Genomic DNA, 22,180 nt, shown 5'->3' on the forward strand with positions numbered 1-22,180 from the left:
CTGCCGGAAGGCCGCACGCAAGAACGTAGATTTTTTGCGAATAAGCTAACATAATTACCTTCCATGGGAAATTTGTCAAACTTGATTATCTGTCTTAGTTATTTTTTTACCACTATCCGAAAAAAAGCCCATTTTTTAACGCATACGTTATGCTATGTAATGAAATTATGACTACATACCGTTTGTTTATACCAATAAACTCGAAATTGCATTAGTAATCGTGACGAAATTTTTTCGCTTATTCAAGATATGGCTGATTTGATAGCAAAGTTCTAGTGTTGTCAGATATCAATACACAGAATCGGATTTGAGCCCGAACTCGAAAAGTAGTGTGACTAGTTAGTCACCGTTAACTACGAAGCTGTAGGGACTAGCATAATAGTGATAAAAATAGAAATGCTGAGTAGCGAAAATACATACTTGAAACTACCTTGAAAACGCAAATGCATTTCACAAACAACAAGTGTCAGTCAGTACTCATAGTACGCTTTGCGTTGGATAAGTGAGATGATGATGAAATATTCCATATTGTTCCACCCAACCACCGTACCTGACAAGCCAGCGCAAGTCCTTTCACGAAAATTTGTAGAACCATTGTTCTTAAGTGCAATTAATTTTGAGCGATTGTAATTGAGCAATTATTGTATAAATTTTACACATTTCATCGACTACGATTGGAACGTGACACCTCTTTATTACTCGACCGAAATCGAAACTGAGTATGAAGTACGGTTACAACTGCAGAACAAAGGAACGACTGGGTGTTATCAACGGGAAGGGTTAGATATAGCCTACATAGAAAGCAACAGAAACAGCCGCTCGAACGTATGAAATATGTGATTCTGTTTGCATGAGCATACCATTACCATATTAGCAACGTTTATCAATGTGGATTTCGGTATGATTAAAATGTAAACTGCACTGTCTGAGCTCGTCAGACGATGTAAAGCTCCTAACAATTGTCTGTCTGACATTCCACAAAAGCTGCTGCTCAAACGGCGGACAGTAAACACGCTAACGGAAAGCTGTCAAAAACAAATTGGTTTGTCAGGTCTCAGTCGCATTAGACACTAGACCACTTAAATAAATCTCAGAGGAAACTACACAAAACTCAAGTTTGAAAAGGTTAAGTTTTACTCTTAGACAAGTATCTGTCCAGTCATCATCAGCCACTTTTGCAGTTTCGTCTATCGATTACCCTCGTCATTTCTTCCGCGCTGTCTAGCAAATTTTGTGCGTCTGCCACTTTAGAGCTGATTGTGACGATGGGCCAACAAACTCAAACGGCCTTTACAAAAAACGGACTTTTCTCTGTCTCCATGTCTGTCCAACCCACGCGTGGTCCCACCCCAGGGGTGGGCATGCGATAAGGAAAAGCCGCACCACAAACACCACCCGCTTGACGGACGCAACCGGTTTGTGTGGCAGCGGTCTGGGAATTGCAGCTGCTGTTGATAAGGTGTGAATGAACGCCGCTGATAACCAAAACCGCGCACGGGAAACCAAGTTCAAGCGCATGCCACGAGAATCGGAGCGAATATAGAATAAGCTGATAAGTTGTACTATTGGTGACGAAAAACTGGCGCATTATCATGATGCAATCACAGTTGGAAATCATGAAACGAGCCTCCAGCATAGACGCAGTTGCAGGAGTTATTATCATTTTGTATGGTTTATATTACAACCATCGATTGGGAGATCAAATCAATCTTGTCCAAGTTAGCTGTGATTAGCGGATCCCAGCACACAATGTAAGCGCACAAAAACCGCAGTTTTCGACTGCTGGGTTACTATCTACCGAACGAACTAATCCATCTCATCTGTTAAGAGTATCGAAAAAGCCTCGAGATTCGATTTGATTTAACAAGCCAAGAAACTTTTGATCCCAGCAGAACCGAAGCGTTAGCCACACAACTGTCCTGTACCCTAACAGTTGGTTGCTCTAACAAACAGAAAGTCAAGTTTCAATTGCCTCGTTTTTTTCTTATCTACTTTATAATATAGCCTTCAATTTGATAATCATTTCCACCAACGCAAATATGTATGAATCAAGCGCCGTAAACGCGTTTATTCATGAAAAAAAAAATCAAAATGAATTTAGACCTTTTTGAAAGTTGATCCATGGACGAGTTGGCGCAAACATTAAACACTGTAAAACACATATGCATGAGGCAATCAAATGTTGTGTGTGCATCTTCTCTTTTTATTTTACTATGCCAAAACTGGTTTTAAACGTTTATCGTGAAGAAATGCACCCAACCACTGACGACGATCGAGTGCCGGTTTTCTTGCTTCGCCGGCCGGTAGATTTGGTGCCAGTCCAGTGTAGGTATGCGTTGTGGTACTATTTTTGGGAAGAGCAGATTGGTGTCCTATTGAAAACTCTAATAGGGAAAGCGTTGCCGCGTGCAACTAGTTTTTTTCTCCTTCTGCTGAGTCGCCAGGTGGTTTCTGAGTGCAGTTGCATACTACGCCGTCGGCGATGGTGGAAATTTTCTGCTGAAAGTTATATAATCGTTAAATGTAGCATTCCTTGCCAGAATCGATAGCAGTCACGTGCAACTGCGGTGGACTCTAAAATAAAACGTACAGACGAGCATGCAACATCTTTGGTGCTAGGATTTTACGAAATTTCTCTGCCCTATATATACACAATGAAACGACTTGAGAACGACGAAACATGCCTTCTGTCCCAATCAATTGGGTTTTGGTTTTGATTGAAAATGTTGTGCGTGTTATTTGCTGCTAAACTAATCAACAACTTGTGGCTATTCCATTTTTAGACCACTTTCACGCAAACTACATTATCAGTAGATAAGGAGAATAGTAATAGAACTGTTTCATAGAGCCGATTTGCTTATCAGATACCATGTCAGACGATGATGACACATCTGTTCTAGGGAATCACACTGAGTGTCTCTGACTAACTATTAGTAATATCAACAGAGCTGATTATGAACTCCAGCAAATCCCAGCTTTAATTTAGGCATTTTGTGCAGGTCACTTACCTGATTGGATAATAATTGTCGTGCCGCCCTACTCTGTCGCTATGCGTGGGTTGTTGTGTGAAGTGTGCGGCGATAAACCAGTGCGCAAATAAGAGTGCTGATGATTTCACCACTTTTTCAGATGAATCGATGTAAGCGGCTACGTTGCTGCGCTCATTTGGGCTTGTATGAGCACACTTACACCCTGTACGTCACATTGTTGTCGCTGGGTAACCACATTCTGCAAGAGTAGCCAATAATCGAATGAGAATAAGAACAAGAATTAGACGCGAAAATGAGTATTAAGTTTTCTTTAATAGAAACAGGATATTAAATATTGTTCACGGCTAACATGTAAACCGACCGTAGTTACTATCCGCAACTGACTGCATATGCTGAATGCTACAATAGGCCGCGACTTTTTGGCATCCTTTAAGTTGGTTAAAATCGTTAAAATATACACCATACATAAGATGGTGACACAATGCTACCAGTTTGTAGAACTTGATTTTTAGTCTGGTTTCGCGCCAACTCGCCCACTGGTTGGCAGCATCCTGTCAAATTTTAACGAAACTTTATGAATACCAAAACTAATTAGGAAACTCTGTTTGTTATTTTTTTAAAAGTTCAACTTGTGAATGTTACGGATACAAGCGCCAAAATAAATCATGATGAACGATCTGTTTGAGTGTTATATCCGTACCGACGTTAATCGTTATTATTCATGCTTCGTACTCGTCATCTTCCATTCGGTTACAACAGTTCGCTATTACTTTCATTTCCCTGAGTTCGAAATGAATCAAATAGGTTAGAATCTGGAGAATACTTTTCTGTATCGCGTAAAGCAACAGACGCTTTGTTGAATACCCAGGATTACACCCACGACCAGTGTTGCCTCTTTATCATCTGTACGAGAAGGGTAAAAATCTTTTTCCTGTACTTTTGCTTCAGAAAATCTGTACCAAAATCTGTACTTGTAAAATTTGTGTTGCATAAAAGGACCACTTTTGTTAACCTTGGAAACATGACTACCAGTTATTCTTTTAATTGATGATACTTACACATATTTTTAATGAATTTGGAATTTGTTTTCAAGATTTCCGAGAAGGAAAGTAGGACAACAACCACGTTTGCATGAAAACACCAGTTGGCCCTTCGCATCGAGCTTTACAAAAATGTTTTTTGTTTTTCAAGGGATGCATTTTAAATCATTACAAATAAACCGAGAAAACAACCTCAGTTTGATTAATAGACGTTTTTAAATTCTGTACCTATTTTTTATTTTTTTTTCGACAAAAATCTGTTATCTGTACCGTACATGATATGTACCAGATAAAAACGAAAAAATCTGCATCTTTCCAGATTCTGTACCTGTGGCAACACTGCCCACGACGAAAATGGAACAGGCATAAATTAGTAAAAAATACAATAATAAGTATATGTACATGTTTTTTTCTCAGAAACAAATAATAAAATATTAAAAAATGTCATTTCAAAAATTGATATAGGGTATTCTACCAATTCTCGGCAATCTTCATTAATTGTTATGTTTTAAATTGCCATTTATTTTCTAGTAAGTGTTTGAATTACATCTACCAATTTTCTTGCAGAGCAAGGTTACAAAGTCCGCTGCGACAATATAGGAACGAATCTAAGTAGAACCAAGCTATTCGTTGGCAAAAGAACTTTCAAGTATGGGTTTATTCTCAGGCTCTTTCTCACAAAACTTTCCTCCAGACTTAATAACTATGATAACATCATAGACAAAAGCACGTTATACACTGTTAGAGTGATAGCTTGCAGGATATGATAAAGCCGATAAGGGAGGAAGTAGGTTACCAAGTCTGAAGCAGAAGACGAAAGCACCATAACACAGAGCAGGTTACTTCTCGATAAGTAACACTGCAAAAAGGTAAAAAAAAGTAGAAGGTTATATCTGACACACAACCGCATTATTGACGTAGGACTACTCCGAGTAATCGTTCATTGACACACAACACAGTGAGCAAGAGGAAAGAAAACTAGAATTACCACATCTTTGATTTTTACATGCTCAAATCATTGATTTTAATTTCAATACTGGCTCGTTCTTGTCTTGACAGTGAATAATAACAGGTTCGTTTTGCTTCAGAAACGGTGCGCCAGCTTGTTTCAACCGGCAGCAATACTGTTGTAATGTAAGATCAAAATCGAATTTCATGGCTATTAGTGTTTTAAAATCGTTTCTGGGGGTTCTGACGAGCAGTGGCAAGCCGTCATAAATCAAAACTTAAATTGAATTCATTTGTCCCGCCGCAGATTGCTTGAGATAATTTCTCATTGCGTGTGATTGCGGGAACATATGCAGCTAAGGAAATGAAAGAAAAATTAAACCGGGCGGAGCTTATCAGTTGCCAGTGTGCGAGTATAAAAGGAAAAGAACCGTCCGCGCGTTCAGTCATTTCGCATTTTGAGCTAGACCTGTGCGCGTCGCGGTCGCAGCATTTCTGTTTGCAGTTAGCGGACTCCCGATGTTCCTGTTTGCACAACTTTAACACGCAGTTCACAAACAGTCTTTTTCAAGACTTTTATTAAATTTATAAAGAAAGTTAATTCAATTTTACTCAACGATGGGAATTTCGAGCCCAGTGAATGGACAGTGAATAATAACAGGTTCGTTTTGCTTCAGAAACGGTGCGCCAGCTTGTTTCAACCGGCAGCAATACTGTTGTAATGTTAGACCAAAATCGAATTCCAAGGCGGTCGCAGCATTTCTGTTTGCAGTTAGCGGACTCCCGATGTTCCTGTTTGCACAACTTTAACACGCAGTTCACAAACAGTCTTTTTCAAGACTTTTATTAAATTTATAAAGAAAGTTAATTAAATTTTACTCAACGATGGGAATTTCGAGCCCAGTGAATGGACAGTGAATAATAACAGGTTCGTTTTGCTTCAGAAACGGTGCGCTAGCTTGTTTCAACCGGCAGCAATACTGTTGTAATGTAAGATCAAAATCGAATTCCATGGCAATTAGTGTTTTAAAATCGTTTCTGGGGGTTCTGACGAGCAGTGGCAAGCCGTCGTAAATCAAAACTTAAATTGAATTCATTTGTCCCGCCGCAGATTGCTTGAGATAATTTCTCATTGCGTGTGATTGCGGGAACATATGCAGCTAAGGAAATGAAAGAAAAATTAAACCGGGCGGAGCTTATCAGTTGCCAGTGTGCGAGTATAAAAGGAAAAGAACCGTCCGCGCGTTCAGTCATTTCGCATTTTGAGCTAGACCTGTGCGCGTCGCGGTCGCAGCATTTCTGTTTGCAGTTGGCGGACTCCCGATGTTCCTGTTTGGACAACTTTAACACGCAGTTTACAAACAGTCTTTTTCAAGACTTTTATTAAATTTATAAAGAAAGTTAATTCAATTTTACTCAACGATGGGATTTTCGAGCCCAGTGAATGGACAGTGAACAATAACAGGTTCGTTTTGCTTCAGAAACGGTGCGCCAGCTTGTTTTAACGGGCAGCATTACTGTTGTAATGTAAGACCAAAATCGAATTCCATGGCGGTCGCAGCATTTCTGTTTGCAGTTAGCGGACTCCCGATGTTCCTGTTTGGACAACTTTAACACGCAGTTTACAAACAGTCTTTTTCAAGACTTTTATTAAATTTATAAAGAAAGTTAATTCAATTTTACTCAACGATGGGAATTTCGAGCCCAGTGAATGGACAGTGAATAATAACAGGTTCGTTTTGCTTCAGAAACGGTGCGCTAGCTTGTTTTAACGGGCAGCATTACTGTTGTAATGTAAGACCAAAATCGAATTCCATGGCGGTCGCAGCATTTCTGTTTCCAGTTAACGGACTCCCGATGTTCCTGTTTGCACAACTTTAACACGCAGTTCACAAACAGTCTTTTTCAAGACTTTTATTAAATTTATAAAGAAAGTTAATTCAATTTTATTTCAAGACTTTTATTAAATTTATAAAGAAAGTTAATTTAATTTTACTCAACGATGGGAATTTCGAGCCCAGTGAATGGACAGTGAATAATAACAGGTTCGTTTTGCTTCAGAAACGGTGCGCTAGCTTGTTTCAACCGGCAGCAATACTGTTGTAATGTAAGATCAAAATCGAATTTCATGGCTATTAGTGTTTTAAAATCGTTTCTGGGGGTTCTGACGAGCAGTGGCAAGCCGTCGTAAATCAAAACTTAAATTGAATTCATTTGTCCTGCCGCAGATTGCTTGAGATAATTTCTCATTGCGTGTGATTGCGGGAACATATGCAGCTAAGGAAATGAAAGAAAAATTAAACCGGGCGGAGCTTATCAGTTGCCAGTGTGCGAGTATAAAAGGAAAAGAACCGTCCGCGCGTTCAGTCATTTCGCATTTTGAGCTAGACCTGTGCGCGTCGCGGTCGCAGCATTTCTGTTTGGAGCTAGTGGAACGCTGGATGTTCCTGTTCGGATTAGACAACGAACTCTAATCATTTGACTGATTCTAGCACTAACACTGGAGACGGAGAAAAATAGTTGTGATGAAAGTGATGGGCTGTCGAAAGGCTACTCTGCCGTTCCAATCATAGTAGTCCCATGTTCTACACAAAACTTATGCACGCTGGGACAACTATGCTTGGAAGGGCAGTACTTGTAGTAAACAAATTTGCTGCAGCGAAGGAATCTGCCGAAGCCCAGCACACAACTTTATCAAGCAGTTCAGAAACAGTCTTTTTCAAGACTTTTGAAAAATGTATAAGAATAGTTAATTCAATTTCATCCAACCAAGGATATTCATACTTTTTCGAAGCTGTATTTTAAATGGAATAGTTGTTTAAAATGTCCGAAAGCGTAACAAAAAATCAATCACGACGTGGCATTTCAAGAATCAATTTTACGTTTACATGCGCCATGGTTTGTGTCTACTCATGAAGTCTGTGCCAGGCATGCGCGCACGTGATTGGTTCATTGTAGGGGAAATTCGATCTTGAAAGTTTTCACTAATTTTCACTGTTGAACAATTAAGTAATAATGATCACTGAAGTATCACAAAAATGTCCATCATTTTATCAATCCAACGACATATTGATCATTGTAATCCATCATGTGGTTACACAAGTATTACCGTTTGAAATCTTTCATTCCGGCGTTACACCTTGGTTTTTAGTTTTCTCAGAATGTATCTCAATATAGTGCGGTTAGACGTAGTCCTACGTCGAAAAATGTGCGAGCAGCAAAAACGTCCGGACAAAAGATCAAAAAACTGCTGGTCGCGGTGTGTTCCATACAAAAAAATCATACTTCCTTACAATAAATCTCATAATTTCATCAAGCACAGTTAAATCAAGCTTTTTAATTTAGTCCTAAAAATTTTCTCTGAAAAAAATTTGTAGCTATCCACAATTTGAAAGCGTTGTTAGACCCCCTCTCCCCTATGTAACAATAGGGAACGTGTGAGAATGCCCCCCCCTCTTAAATTACATAACGCTGAACAACCCGCTTCCCCCCAGAATTTTCGATTTTTAAAAAATATCACAGTTACGTAACTGTCTGAACTATCTCCCCTCCCGCGAATGCAACAATAAGTAACGCAAACTCAAACCCCCTCCACCTTTTCATGCATCACGTGGTTTGTACGACGCCTAACTGGCAATATTTGGTTTTCTTTATCAGTAGAAAAGAAAGAAATGAAGTTTGTGAAACCTTACTCGTTTTATCTACTTATTTTGCTATGCATTTAAAGTGAACGTTCTCCATTACACTGCCGTTCAAAATATACGTGGAGTCTTAACCAGGCTTGTAAAGCGTTACGGTAGAACAACTTTTTAGTACGACAATCGTTTTCTTTTTCTTCTGTCGCATCACTCGCTGTCTATATCCATTCTTGAACAAACATGTCGAACGAGTACTCGCCACCACGACGTTTTTTTCCTCAAACGTATTTCGAAATTTTCTTCTCAGAAGGAGAGTTACGAACGTTGCGTGAGATGATTTTGGAAAATACTTATATCATTGATCTTGTAATCAGAGATGCAAACTTTCACTGTCAGCAACAAAATATCAGTTGAAATTGAAAGCTGTGAATATCAATTTCATCACGAACGAGCTGAAAATGAATTTACTTCCAGCTTCAATCAGTTGACAGTGGTAACATTGATTACTGCGATTTCGCACGCGCTGTGTTATTTCAGCGATGTTCATGTAATTGAGGATATAGATTCTTAGTTTTGGACTTTAAGAACTGTGATTTTATTCTATTGAACGACCTTCTCAGCAGAGTATACTGGAACCGGCTGATGAACGGTGATTCAGAGGATGTCATTACTGATAGATTCTACGCGAAACTCAATGAAATCTTTCGTGACCATGTCCCTCTTCGTCGATCTCCCTCCAACGGCACTGAGTGGAAGCCTTGGTGGAACGTTGAACTTCGTATTCTACGCAATAAACTCCGCAAGGCACGTAAACAATACTTCATCTCCAAATCCGAGGACAGTCGAAGCTCACTTCGTTCAATCTAAAGGCAGTCCAACCTCAAGCAAAACCCTTTCGATGTTCTGGAAATTCATGCGTTCACAGAGATCGTGCAACCGAATTCCTGCTACGGTTTCTCTAGATGGTACAACGGCAAACTCTTCCATCGAAGATCCAAATCTGTTTGCTAAGTTTTTCCAATCCGTAACGCGGAACATTCCTCCGCTGAGCTTCACCCCAGACTACGTTCAAAAGGCATTAGCCAATCTCGATGCTACTAAGAGCCAGATGGCATACCCGCTCTTCTTGAAACACTACGCGTGCTCACTTTCGCTTCCGATTTCCTGCATATTCAATCGTTCTTTGTTGGAGAAGTCTTTTCCTAGCCTTTGGAAAACTGCATCTATCACACCTATCCATAAGTCCGCTACTCGTAATAACGTCGAGAATTATCGAGGGATTTCGCTTCTATGCTGTATCAGTAAGACCTTCGAAACGCTGGTTCATGGAGCACTGTATGATGCTGTTCGACCCTTGATATCGGAGTACCAACACGGATTTGTCCAGCGTCGCTCTACAACCACGAACTTGATGTGCTACACAAATACGTTGTCCCGAGAGATTGAACTACGCAATCAAATTGACTCCATCTACATTGATTTTGCAAAAGCGATCCTGCGACAATTTAAGAGTGTTAGGTCTTCCTGATTGGCTGGTCGATTGGATTCGTTCTTACTTAACAAATCGATACGCTTTCGTAAATACAATCAACTTGTTCCGAATCCTTTTCGAGCAAGCAGGTTCCACAAGGAAGCATCCTGGGGCCGCTGATTTTCGTATTGTTCGTGAACGACTTGTGTTCTCGTATATCATCTTTCAAGCAGCTGTTTGCAGATGACCCGAAGATGTACAGGAGTATCACTTTCATTCTCGATTGTTTGGCTCTCCAACGCGATATAGACATTCTCCTTCGATGGTGTAAAGAGAATGGAATGAGCATCAATAGCAAGAAATGCAAAATAATTTCATTCACTCGTCACTGTACCACAGCCAATCACCAGTACACCCTAAAATCATCCCCGTTGGAACATGTCTCCTCCATCACCGATCTAGGAGTGACACTAGATTCCAAACTGAGATTCAACAACCACATAGCACTTATTTCATCAAAAGCATATGCTGTTCTTGGATTCATCCGGCGACACGCTTGGCATTTCACGGATATCTATGCTCTGAAGACGCTACTCCTATTTAGGCTCCGTTTCATACATCGCTCGTAATCAAAATTAAACGAATACAGAGGCTGTCCATAAGGTTTGCACCACGCAATTTACCATGGCGAGACTCGCTTCATCTTCATCTCGATGTCCACTAATCAACTTGGAAATACTAGGAACAAGACGAGAAAGGTTACAGATAATGTTTATCTTCGACATTCTCGACGGGAACATCGACTGCCCTCAATCGCTTCTGGAAATCCCTCTCTACGTTCTACCCTGACAACTGAGAAGATCTCCTCTTTTTGCTGCTCCCGCACATAGAACTACAACTTTTATATAACTTTTTCCTGGCCGATATTATTTTTTTTTCACTGACATGATTTTAATTGAGAATTGACACGGGTGATACTCAACATCCGTTTCAACTTGAGAGAAAGAAGTTGCTGTTGTGTCATTTTGTAATAATATTTCTCCACATTAATAGAACGAAGCAGACATATCTAGGGCAAAAAAACATCGCCAAACGAATGACAGTGTGCATCTCTCCGATGTGCGAGTGTCAATTGACCATCTGTTCTTTGTGTGGGAGGCGACAGATGTTCTACATTTACGAGCACAGGCACAATAAGGAGGCAAAATCAAATGAAAGTGTTGACCGTTCACTAGCCTGGTCCTAACGTCATCCGTTCCGCATACTCCAGTGATGTCATTTCTGTAGGTGTATAAGATGCGCGCTTGTATACATGATTGTTGAGAGTTTGATACATGTTATCGTTTGCAATGTGAGAACAAACGGAATAGATGAATTCGCGCACGAACAGTTGTTTCGTATCTACCGCGAAATATGTTAGACCTGTAAATCTGATTACCAAAAAAAATAGACAAATAGTTGATTTGATTTATAACGGGATCGATTTGAGTAGAAATACAAAAATAGCAATATTAGTTTTTGCATTTCTATAAACATCAAACAATGGATTAACATGTCATGAAATAAACTCCTTTTTGCTCTGGCATCAACAACAAGAACAATATACTGTTTCGAAGAGAGCCTAACATTGAGGCTAAATTCTACTCTAGTTCTCATCCCGTAGCTCTAATTACCCGAACGTCTCCAAATGAATGCGTGATTTGCTACCTCTAATGCGCCAAATCTGGGATTATTTGTAGGTGGACAACTAGACAACAACAATTAGAAAGAAAGTATAATCAAATATCGCTAGCATCGAAAATGTATTCCATGAATGTTTTCTTTGGAAATGTGTTTAAGTCTTTAACCGTTATGTACTCGGCAGGGTACCCGGGTACCTTTTCAGACTTTATTGCTATAAAAAAAAGGATAACCTCAACTCAACCAGCTGAAACTAATGGAATGCTTCTAACTAGTGGAAACAAACCATTTCCTATCACCAGACTGTTTATAGTAGCAGGAGAGGTAGATAAGGAAGGCTTCGATTTCGACCCATAAGTAAGTACTCGGCAGGGTACCCGGGTACCCACAAAATGAAATGCTTCTTGCTTTTTCATTTCTTGACCGATTTGATCCTGGCCAGTCAAAAGATTGGAAAATCAGTCTACTTTTAGAATCCGGGATCGACATGAACCTGTGACCACATCTGGTTCCTGTAAATCCGGATCTTCGGGAGTGTGTTCCGGTGAGACAAATTAGTACAATTGTCTCTAAAACCGAACAAAATTGGTATCAAAATTCATGAAATCACTTCAGGAGTTGATTTTCATTCATTTTGAGTCCTTTTGATAAGCTGTCCGAAATGGCCATTTCGGAGCAGATTCCCGACCTTGAACATGGTCCCGAAAATCCGGACTTACGAGAACCATATAAGAACCAATCGCTGTTTCGGCCCCATATACTAAAAATAGACAAATTTTCCAATCTTTTGACGGGTCAAGATCGAAAAACGGTCAAGAATTGAGGAAGTAAGAAGCATTTCATTTTGGTGGGTTGGGTACCCGTGTACCCTGCCGAGTACATTCTCAGGAAACGCAAAAGTTCTACCAGAACCTCAACGCATTCCGCAGAGGCTTTGTGCTGCGAGCCGAAATATGCCGGTAGTATTCTGAGAGACGATCGTAAGGTGACTGAAAGGTGGACGCAGCAATTGGACGAACATTTCAATGGCGCCCAAGCAGAGGACCATGGCGGCGGAAAAAGCGATCCCGTCGGTGCAACAAACGTAGAAAACGTGCCAGCCCCAATTATAGGAAACAGCTACCGGAGAAGTGGAAGGATGGGGTTATCTACCTATCTATAAGTAAGACGACAAATTGGACTGTGGGAACTACCGTGCGATCACCGTCCTGAATGCCGCCTACAAAGTGCTTTCCCAAACAATTTTCCGCGTACTCTCACCGCTAGCCAACAGCTTTGTGGGAAATTATGAGGCCGGCTTCGTGGAAAGATGATCCACAACGGACCAAATCTTTACCATACGGCAGATCCTCCAGAAGTACCGTGAATACTGAACCCCCACGCACCATCTATTCATAGACTTCGAAGCCGCGTATGACATTATCGACCTAAATGAGCCATGGAAGGTCATGGATGGCAACGGCTTTCCGGAGAAGCTGATTAGATAAATGGACAATGCTCGAGGTAGACCCGCGAGTACCCAGAGTTTTCGATCGACAGGCACTGAGGACGATTTTTGGCGGCGTGTAGGAGAACGGTATATGGAATATGAAAGAAGACGACCAGAGGCACAGTGGGCAAGATGGGTAAACCAAGCGGAGCGAGATCTGGCGAGGAGCACATGGTGTCCCAGGAATTGGAGAGCGACAGCCAATAGCCGAGTGAATTGGAGAAACTTGTGAGTCAGGCCATGTCATTATGACGGAATACTTATTTGCTTTGTTGATAACAGAACTGTATTGTTCTACAAGTATCACCTTGATATCTATGATCAGCCCTAAAATCTAATTTTTGTATTGTCTGGTTTCCTAGAAAGTATGAAGGTACCTTACTCACGAAACAAAGAGGAAGAACTGAAATGAAAAGCCAGGGAAATTTTAGAGTTGGATTTTGATTATACATTTTAAAGGCGGACTTTTTGTTTGCAATTGATTCAATATGCTGGAGCCGACGGCTAAGTTGAACTTTTATCCCTATCTTTTGCAGATTGAAGAGTAATAATGGTATATCGATTCGGTCAAACACTTTATTGAAGTCAGTGCAAAGAAAGTAATTCCGTGAGGTGCACGACCCTTTTGGTGCATCTGAACTTTTTAGTGCTTTTAGGACTTCATGTTGAGAGAGTGGATTGACAAATATGTTTTTAGAGACTTCGGGAATCAAGGCAAAGAAGTCACGGTTGTCATTGGAAAATGAGATATATACAGTCAGTTTTCCGCGGTGTTTGACGAGGTTTTTTCACGTGAATTTTTGATTTGTTGGATTTTGGTTTGTTTTACGATATCGCGCTAATTCAAAAATATTTACGCGGAAAAACATCAAAGTGTTCATTGAATAAAAGACTAAGTCGAGATTTTTAATTTAACGCGGATTTTCGAATTACGGTGATTTTTTATAAGATTTTCTATAAGGTACGTATCCCCTGCGAAAAAAAACCTGACTGTACTTCCTGAAAAAACTTTGCAAGATTTCAGATGATTTTTACCTGCATTTCTATTAAAATGCATTCATAACGGAAAGTTGCTACTTTTCAATTCCGTGTTTGTGTTAAAACAAATTCTGGACATGATTTGCCTGCTTTTTTGATTTTTGATGATGGTAACGTTTTGTTGAACCACACTAACATCCTCTTTTATTCTAAGCCAGGGAATTCTTAAATTATATAGGGTAGAGCGGGGCTAGTTGGTTACGGGGTAAGTTGGTCAATGAGAATATCTTCGAACCTACGTATCAAAAAAATCGTGTAATATGGGCGATATGTAGCAGATAACCAGAGAAACTAAATGACAAAATAAAGTGCAGTTTTAATTAGGACGTATAATAAATACAGGTTGGTGTTAAATTGGCCATTAATTCTACTCGGTTTTCAAGTTGAAACTTTTTGTCTAAACAAAGCTAGCCAAGTTAAAATAAACCTAGTTCAATGCATAATGAAAGTACTTTTTGTTAGTTTTAAGTAGTGTAAAACAAATTTTCGCCAAAATTTTATTTTCATGTATTTTAAGTAATTTTCATTTTTAATACATGAGGGGCTCGTTGGTCACATACTAGCGGGGCTGGTTGGTCCTATGCACATCATCAATGAGTTCAAGTAACCAAGTTTATGCAATTCCAAGAACGTCGCATTTCGTGATGCATACTGAAACCAAACGAAAACAACATGTGCTCTGCTTAGCAAAACCGTTTATTTTATTTATTTTAAACGATAAACAATTTGGTAAAAATTATCTTCATTTCGTCGTCATTTTTATGAATATTTTAGTGGACACTATAAATACCGAGTCACTGATCTGAAATAATTATAACGTACACTAATGCATCGACATATGCCTCCTACTCGACGAAAATTTCATCGAATGCGAGTTTTCAACAACAAAAAACTAATGAGACTTTGGTAGTGTTCTTGTGATTGCAGATGTGAATCTAGAATTCGGCTCTGGTTCTCAATTTAATCCGTGTTGTCTTTGATTTTGTGTCCAACCAAACCATTAGAGAGATTTCATCATATACGTTTGGTCGAAAGAGTAATACGATTTTTTTCATTCAATTATGAGTTATTTTTCTCATGGTTTGGGATTTCGGAAAGCGAACGTATAAACAAAAAACCGGAAGAGGTTTGACTTCCGCTGAAACGCTACAGGCTGCCTCAAATGCAGTGAGGAAGGATAACTGAATTGTCCTTCCGAAATAAAAATGGTCAATTTACCCCACACCCTGACCAACTTACCCCACCTGAGGGGCTAGTTGGACAATTTGACATCAACTCAAAAAACATAAAATATCCGTAAAATCGTAAACTATTTTGAGTCGTTCATATTTTTTCTAGAACGCAACATTTTCATGTAATGAGTTTTTGCCATAATATTCCCTACAAAAAGTTAGAGAAAATTTTAACCAAAAATGACCAACTAGCCCTGCTCTACCTACAAAATTTGAAACATTCCAAGTAAAATGTTTCGAATACAATAAGATTCTCGACTTCCACCACTGTAACAAAACAGAACTCGCATTATGTCTTCATAACTTCATCCAATATATTTAGTCATGATTTCTACTTCAAATGATTACTTGATTGAGAAGCAAAATCTGATACTTCCGAGCAAAAAAAGCAATTTTTCACTAACGTTTTTCCATTTTAAATAGAATCAAATCCAGTAGATACTACATGTAATGATAGAGAAAAGGTTACTTAAAGTCAATATGTCAATGTGAGGTGAAGCTTCATTACACTCCTAATTTACTTAAAAACTGTGAAAATTGAACAAAAATAATGTGTTTCAAAGGTTTTTAATATTTTTTTTTACTGATTTTATTCGAAACATTCAGCATGAAATTTTGAAATAATATTTTGGACACGTTACACTGTACTCCTGATTCGTTTTTGAATCTGACGGAAGAGCACAAAATTGATCTAAATGAAATATTCTAATTTCTGTAGCTTTTCAATTATAGGAGGTCTGAAGCGAATGAGTTTATAAAAGGTCGATTGCCTTACCAAATAATAATCAATAATACTACAAGGTATACAGCCCTAGGGGTTGTATGAAATGGTGACGTAGGACTAAATATATAATATATGCTAAACTAAATATTATTATATGCTGCGCTAAACTGTTCATAGGTAACACTACCGTTTATTTTTGATAGTCGTTATTTTAAAACTAACGATGCATGAATACATGAAAATTTTACACTAGTAGTAGTTGCGAAAATTCTCATAACTCTTATCTTCAAGCATCTATAGTTCTGAAAAGAACCGTTTCCATAATATTCAGTTAGAAGTTCGTGCTACAGAACGCTGATAATCGCACCATGAATATTTTGTTAGCCGCGCATAAAATTTGCTCTCCGCTGTGCCCTCCAGTAGCTGTGCCAGCAAAATATCCTGCAGCGAACGATGGTAACTGTTGCTGCCGTATGCAAAATAAAGGTGTAACATGTTCCGCAGTGCCTGGAAGTTGACGAGAGCTGCATTCTCGTTTCTCAATGTCGCGTACCTTTAACAGCTGCACTGCTCTCGCTTATGTGTAACAAACTAAACTGAAGCTGAATTTTCTACACGCAGTCTTTTGTATCGAGTTCAGAGCAGATTTTTGCAATTAAGGCGTGGCTACGTAGCTTCGAGAAAGAGGAACAAACCAAAACACCTTCAATACTACTGAGTGATTTTCATAAGCATCAAAAGAAAGTTTTTGCTTTCCCGATGCGAAAATCACTCTGGTTCTTAGATAAACTAATTTTCGTTGCTAATATGTGTTCGAGTGAACACAAACAAACAATTAAACCGGAAAATCACTCAATTTAGCAGTGTAAATTCATGAAATGAGGGTTATATCCTGTTCTGATATACTATTCATAGGTAACACTACCGTTTATCTTTGGTGCGTCCTGGTCGTTATTGTAAAAATGATTATTTAGAAATAGATGAACATTTCACACTAGTAGTAGTTGTGAAATTTCTCATAACTCTTATCTTCATCATCTTATAGTTCTGAAAAGAACCGATTTCATAATCTTCAGCTCGAAATGTAGCTACAGAATGCTGATGATCACACCACCACCGGTAGCATTGATTATTTTGTTGGCCGCGTATAAAATTTGCTCTCCGCTGTGCTCTCTAGCCGCTGTGCCAGCAAAATATCCTGCAGCGAACAATGGTAAGTGTTGCTGCCGTGTGCAGAATAAAGGTAACATGCTCCGCGGTGCCTGGAAGTTGACTCGTATGCAGCTCTCGTTTCTCAATGTCGCGAATCTTTAACAGCTGCACCGCACTCGCTATTGTGGAACAAACTAAACTGAAGCTTCCGCACGCAGTCTTTTGTATCGAGTTCAGCGTAGATTTTTACCATTAAGGCGTGGCCACGCAGCTTAGACAAAGACAAACAAACCAAAACACTTTGTTGAGTCAAAATATGTAGGCAGTGGAATTTATTTCGTCCATGTTATTGTTATCTGTGCTTGGGAAGCAAGCCAATTACGAGGGAAATGTATGGGAAAGCTTGACCTTGGAACTTTTCACCTTTTTCCACCATTAAACACTAAAGCAACAATGTTGAACATAATATCAATAAATTGTTACACATTTTATCTATCCACCGACATATAAATGACTAAGATGTATTAAGTCGTTCGCTTGCTATAACCGTTTGAAATCTGACGCAACATTTGCCAGTTTCATTTTCATTTTCACAAAGTGTAATCTAGTATAGAAAACAAAGACGTAGTCCTACGTCAAAAACACATCCTCCAAACTCAAAACTCTCAATTGCTGTAACTTTTCAAATGTTGCTAGGAAGTCTAAAAAAGATCAATAAACATGCAATTATTTTATTCAACTGTCGAATGATCCTATCATAAATATTAATGCAGAGAATCATAATAATTAATATAAAATATTTAGTATCAAATTCTCTGATACTTATTCAGGTTCATGCTGCTTCTTAGGAAAGGTCAGTAAATTCTCGGTTAGCAAGCGTGTTGATGTTTCTCAAGAAAAACCCAAGAAGATACTGGCAGTAAAAATTAACGCGCGGTACGCATTTGACACTGATGCCGATTTGCGGTATCATTAATCATTGGTTGAAGCATGTGATGAACCGTATCTACTTTGAAAGGATTATACAAGATTTACAAACGACTTATCTGCCGTGATAAGGAAAGCATTTTTGCGACTAGGCGAATTCACAGGCTCGATAGGAAATTAAATCAGATAATTTAAAACAATTTGCGTGGAATAAAACATAAATCCTACAAAACACAATAGTTTCATGACCTATTCGAAAATTTAATTTGATCTAATTATGAAGACGGTTCAATTTTCCATATGATGCATTAAGGTTACATAGTCAAAATTGGTAGGTAGTGCATAATATCTCCGGTCAGTTTTCCGACAATAGGAATCATATTATTTTAAAGAATATGTTTTTGATCACAACTAAAGAAAAGTTTGTTTACGCATTTGAGCCTTCGTTCATTTGCGGACAGTTCGGCCACGTTCTTATGTCACTGACCTCATATTTTGTTACGCCGACTTACAACGAAAATAGCCTGTTTTTGTTGTTAATGTATTTGTTGTTGATCAGTTCAGTTTGTTCAAGGTGCGCTATTCCTTTTTATCTGATCTGAAACAAAAGGCATAATCTCTAATGTTGATAGGATCAAATCTGGTCAACCAAGCGATAGCCAGTTATATAATAATTTATACTGAGTTTGAAATTACCGTGAAGGTGCCATATTCTGGTGCGTAAATCTGCGCATTATTTTTTTGCACTTTTTCAGTACTATGCGCTATTTAGCGTAAGCTAATATTTCATTTTACCTAAATCATGACCAATACTAACTTTTATTACCAGCTACGATGTTTGTTTAAATCGTTGCACTCGTTCTAAGAGGAAATGAATAAAACTATTTCCTGCCGTTGTCTTTTCGTTACTACGAACAAATGTGTTTGCGACGTTCATCGTATTGACAATTCAGTTTTTTTTTTCTTTTATTCGCATGTATTCTTGATATTATTGTGACCACTGACACAGAATCAATAATTCTATTTAAGAAAAATAAAATATTATGCTCATAGTTACAAAAAATACAATAAAACATAAGTATAACAAAAATTGCGCAGAATTAGGAACTGCGCAGAATTAGGCACGGTAACGGTATGCCTATTGCCTTAAAAATCGTTTTGGCATGACTTTATGTTGAAAGCGCATACAAGCTATCCCGTATTTCCAATGGTATGAGACCATCTTGTACACATAGGACGTGCTAGACAATTTTGTAAATTAGCACCATAACTGACTTCAACAGCTGCTCGCCGATGTTGGCGAAAACGTCAACACGTAGAGACAACCGCCTTTGTATTGTAATGCGAAGTCGCACGAATACCCATAGTTTAATGGACTACAAATGAACAGAATTTAACCAAAGAGCGGCCGCGATTATAGGCCCCTAGTTCAAGGTTATGATTACTGTTTTGAGCAATAACCATCAGATCAGAACAGTTTACAAGGTCATTATCAATGAAGAGTATCAAACTCATAATTTTCTGATTGCAAGATTTTTTTTTCAAGCAACAACACATTCAACTGATGGACAAAACTGTCACGGGGGAACAGCGTAACCTTCACAAGCCTATTCAGTGTGTTGTCATGTTTCACTATTTGTCACTGTTTGTGTTTTCGCATTAAACTATCTTCGATTCTTTGTACTTCAATAGCGGTGCGAGTGGTGCAGAATTTTTTCAAATTCTGCGAACACGATGACATAATAGTCTACAAATGGTATCTGCCCACGGTAGAGCCGAAGGTACTTTCTATTTACCTGCAATTGTGCAACGATGATGAGCTTCTTCACAGCAACAGCAATAATAATCCTTGAACTGTATGCCACTATTTTTTTTCTTCAATCACTATTTTGTCGATTTTCTTTGATGGCTTGAAGCAGAGGCCAAACTCATAGCGAACAAGAAAAAACAGATACTTCTTCCCTGAGGGCCTACGATCAAAATTTTACAGCACCACAGAAACACTGATCTCGTCTCACTTTGCCTGCTTTTCTTGAGGCAGGGTTTTCTTTTCAGTCGATCGGTATATTGGCAAAAAAAATTGAAAGGCAGCTTTTCGCGAAACGGGGAAATCCAACGAGAAAAACAATGGCACCGTATTCTTCAGCAGAATAGCACGTAAAACAACTACTTTTACTTCGATAAACTTTTTATCACAATTTTAATCGAACTGTGCTAACAAAAACGAGAACAATATTCACTTTGAAACCAAAATTTGGGTAATTTCTCTACGCGAAGAGCACCACTGAACGGAACGCGAACAAGGTTCGCCTTGCGAGTTTACGCGATATATTTTTTTATTCTGTGCACATACAGTCAAAGTCAACTGCTAGACGAATCTCCTACACATGCTTCACGTTCGCACGCACTGTGAGCTGAGGTATTTTTGCAGCGCAAAGGTAATAGCCGTATTGTAGTTACAGCCACGATGCGTTACAACAGCAGATAAGCAAAACGACACAAGAGTGAGTAGTTGCATGCTTGGCATATAGAAGGGTTTCACGATGTTTTAGATGGAGGTGAACATTTTTCTTATTCTACTTATCGAAAATTTCATGCATAAAATCAATAAAAACAATTTCAATGCTTGAACAAAATTGGGGCGAATTTCGGAAGCATCAACTTTGAATACTTACTCAAAAATTTCTACGGTTGTATAATATTCAATTATATATATTACCGTTTCCACCTTTTAATACATAATAGCAAAAAACAGTGACAGTTGCGTTGTTTTGACAAGTTCGATTCACTTCACACGCACACTTACAACTAACCGTCAGTTGCAGAACCACTTTAACGGTGTGTAACGGTGTTATCCCCGTTATCATCTATTATGTTTTCTTAGTTTTCTGTCATCAAACTCAGGAGGCGTCAGATTTGCAGCATAGCGCCTATTACACTGGAAATAATTCCCTCACATGTGAATACCAATAAACGAACCCAATCATTTTATCACAGACTAACAGACGTAACACTGGAACCTAGCTCAATGGCCACGAAAAACGATTATTTCAAATTCCCAATCAGATAACAGTCGTCGCGCGAGAACGTCGTCTGGGGCGCTGTCATGCAATCTCATACATATTTTGTAGTTCCCCATTTGACACATGCAGTAACGCTGGCGCTGATGTCGAAATACATAACGCAGCGCGAACACGACAGCAGATGGTGCTAGTGTTACTAACGTAAAGTACTGGAATCATCCAAACGATGATTTTATCGAAAATTTGTTCGACGTGTTATGTCTGTTAGTCTGTTATTTTATCATGGCGACCCATATCTATTTTAATTTAAATCCTCGATATTTTGACGTGTTCTAGCATTTGACGTGTTTTAGCATTGAAATCTGTGTGTGGAGATTGATTCCGGTATGCGTGACACAGCAAACTGAAGTGTAAGACCGTTGTTATACTGGGGCGATGCGGTGCGAGCTGCGTCGAAACAGTTCGGGATATATTTTGACGTGCGTTACCCAACAAACAATTTGGTTGTATAATGACAGATTAATTCAGCCGAAATCCGCCTAATAGCAGCTCAACAAGCTATACATCAACAAAATTGTTTCCAGGGTAGTTTTCATTGTTGATATTATTCCTCACCGAGCTGTTTCGACGCAGTTCGCGCCGCATCGCCTCAGTATAATCACGGCCTAACACACTTGATTTTGTGCTGTGAATTGAACCGCTTCATCTGTTAGCACGCAGATACAGAGATGTCAGATTTGAAAAATGGCTGCAACTGCTCGAAAAACCGGAAAAATCTGCTTGAAATCTGAAAAAAATCGATCCGTGATTCTAAAAAATCTCACTCGC

At 38.9% G+C, this 22,180-nt stretch overlaps 1 long non-coding RNA gene across 1 annotated transcript; it reads right to left on the bottom strand.

The window, feature by feature from the left end:
- Window positions 1–2,212: 2,212 nt before the first annotated feature.
- Window positions 2,213–20,710, bottom strand: LOC129732614 (uncharacterized). The gene is made up of 3 exons (XR_008729298.1): window positions 20,126–20,710; window positions 3,009–3,228; window positions 2,213–2,499 (listed from the first exon to the last, which is right to left on the bottom strand). It is a non-coding gene; the product is annotated as an uncharacterized LOC129732614 (long non-coding RNA).
- Between the last annotated feature and the right edge of the window lie 1,470 nt (window positions 20,711–22,180).

Source organism: Wyeomyia smithii, chromosome 3 (assembly GCF_029784165.1).
Source record: "Wyeomyia smithii strain HCP4-BCI-WySm-NY-G18 chromosome 3, ASM2978416v1, whole genome shotgun sequence".
NCBI classification, from domain to species: Eukaryota; Metazoa; Arthropoda; class Insecta; order Diptera; family Culicidae; genus Wyeomyia; species Wyeomyia smithii.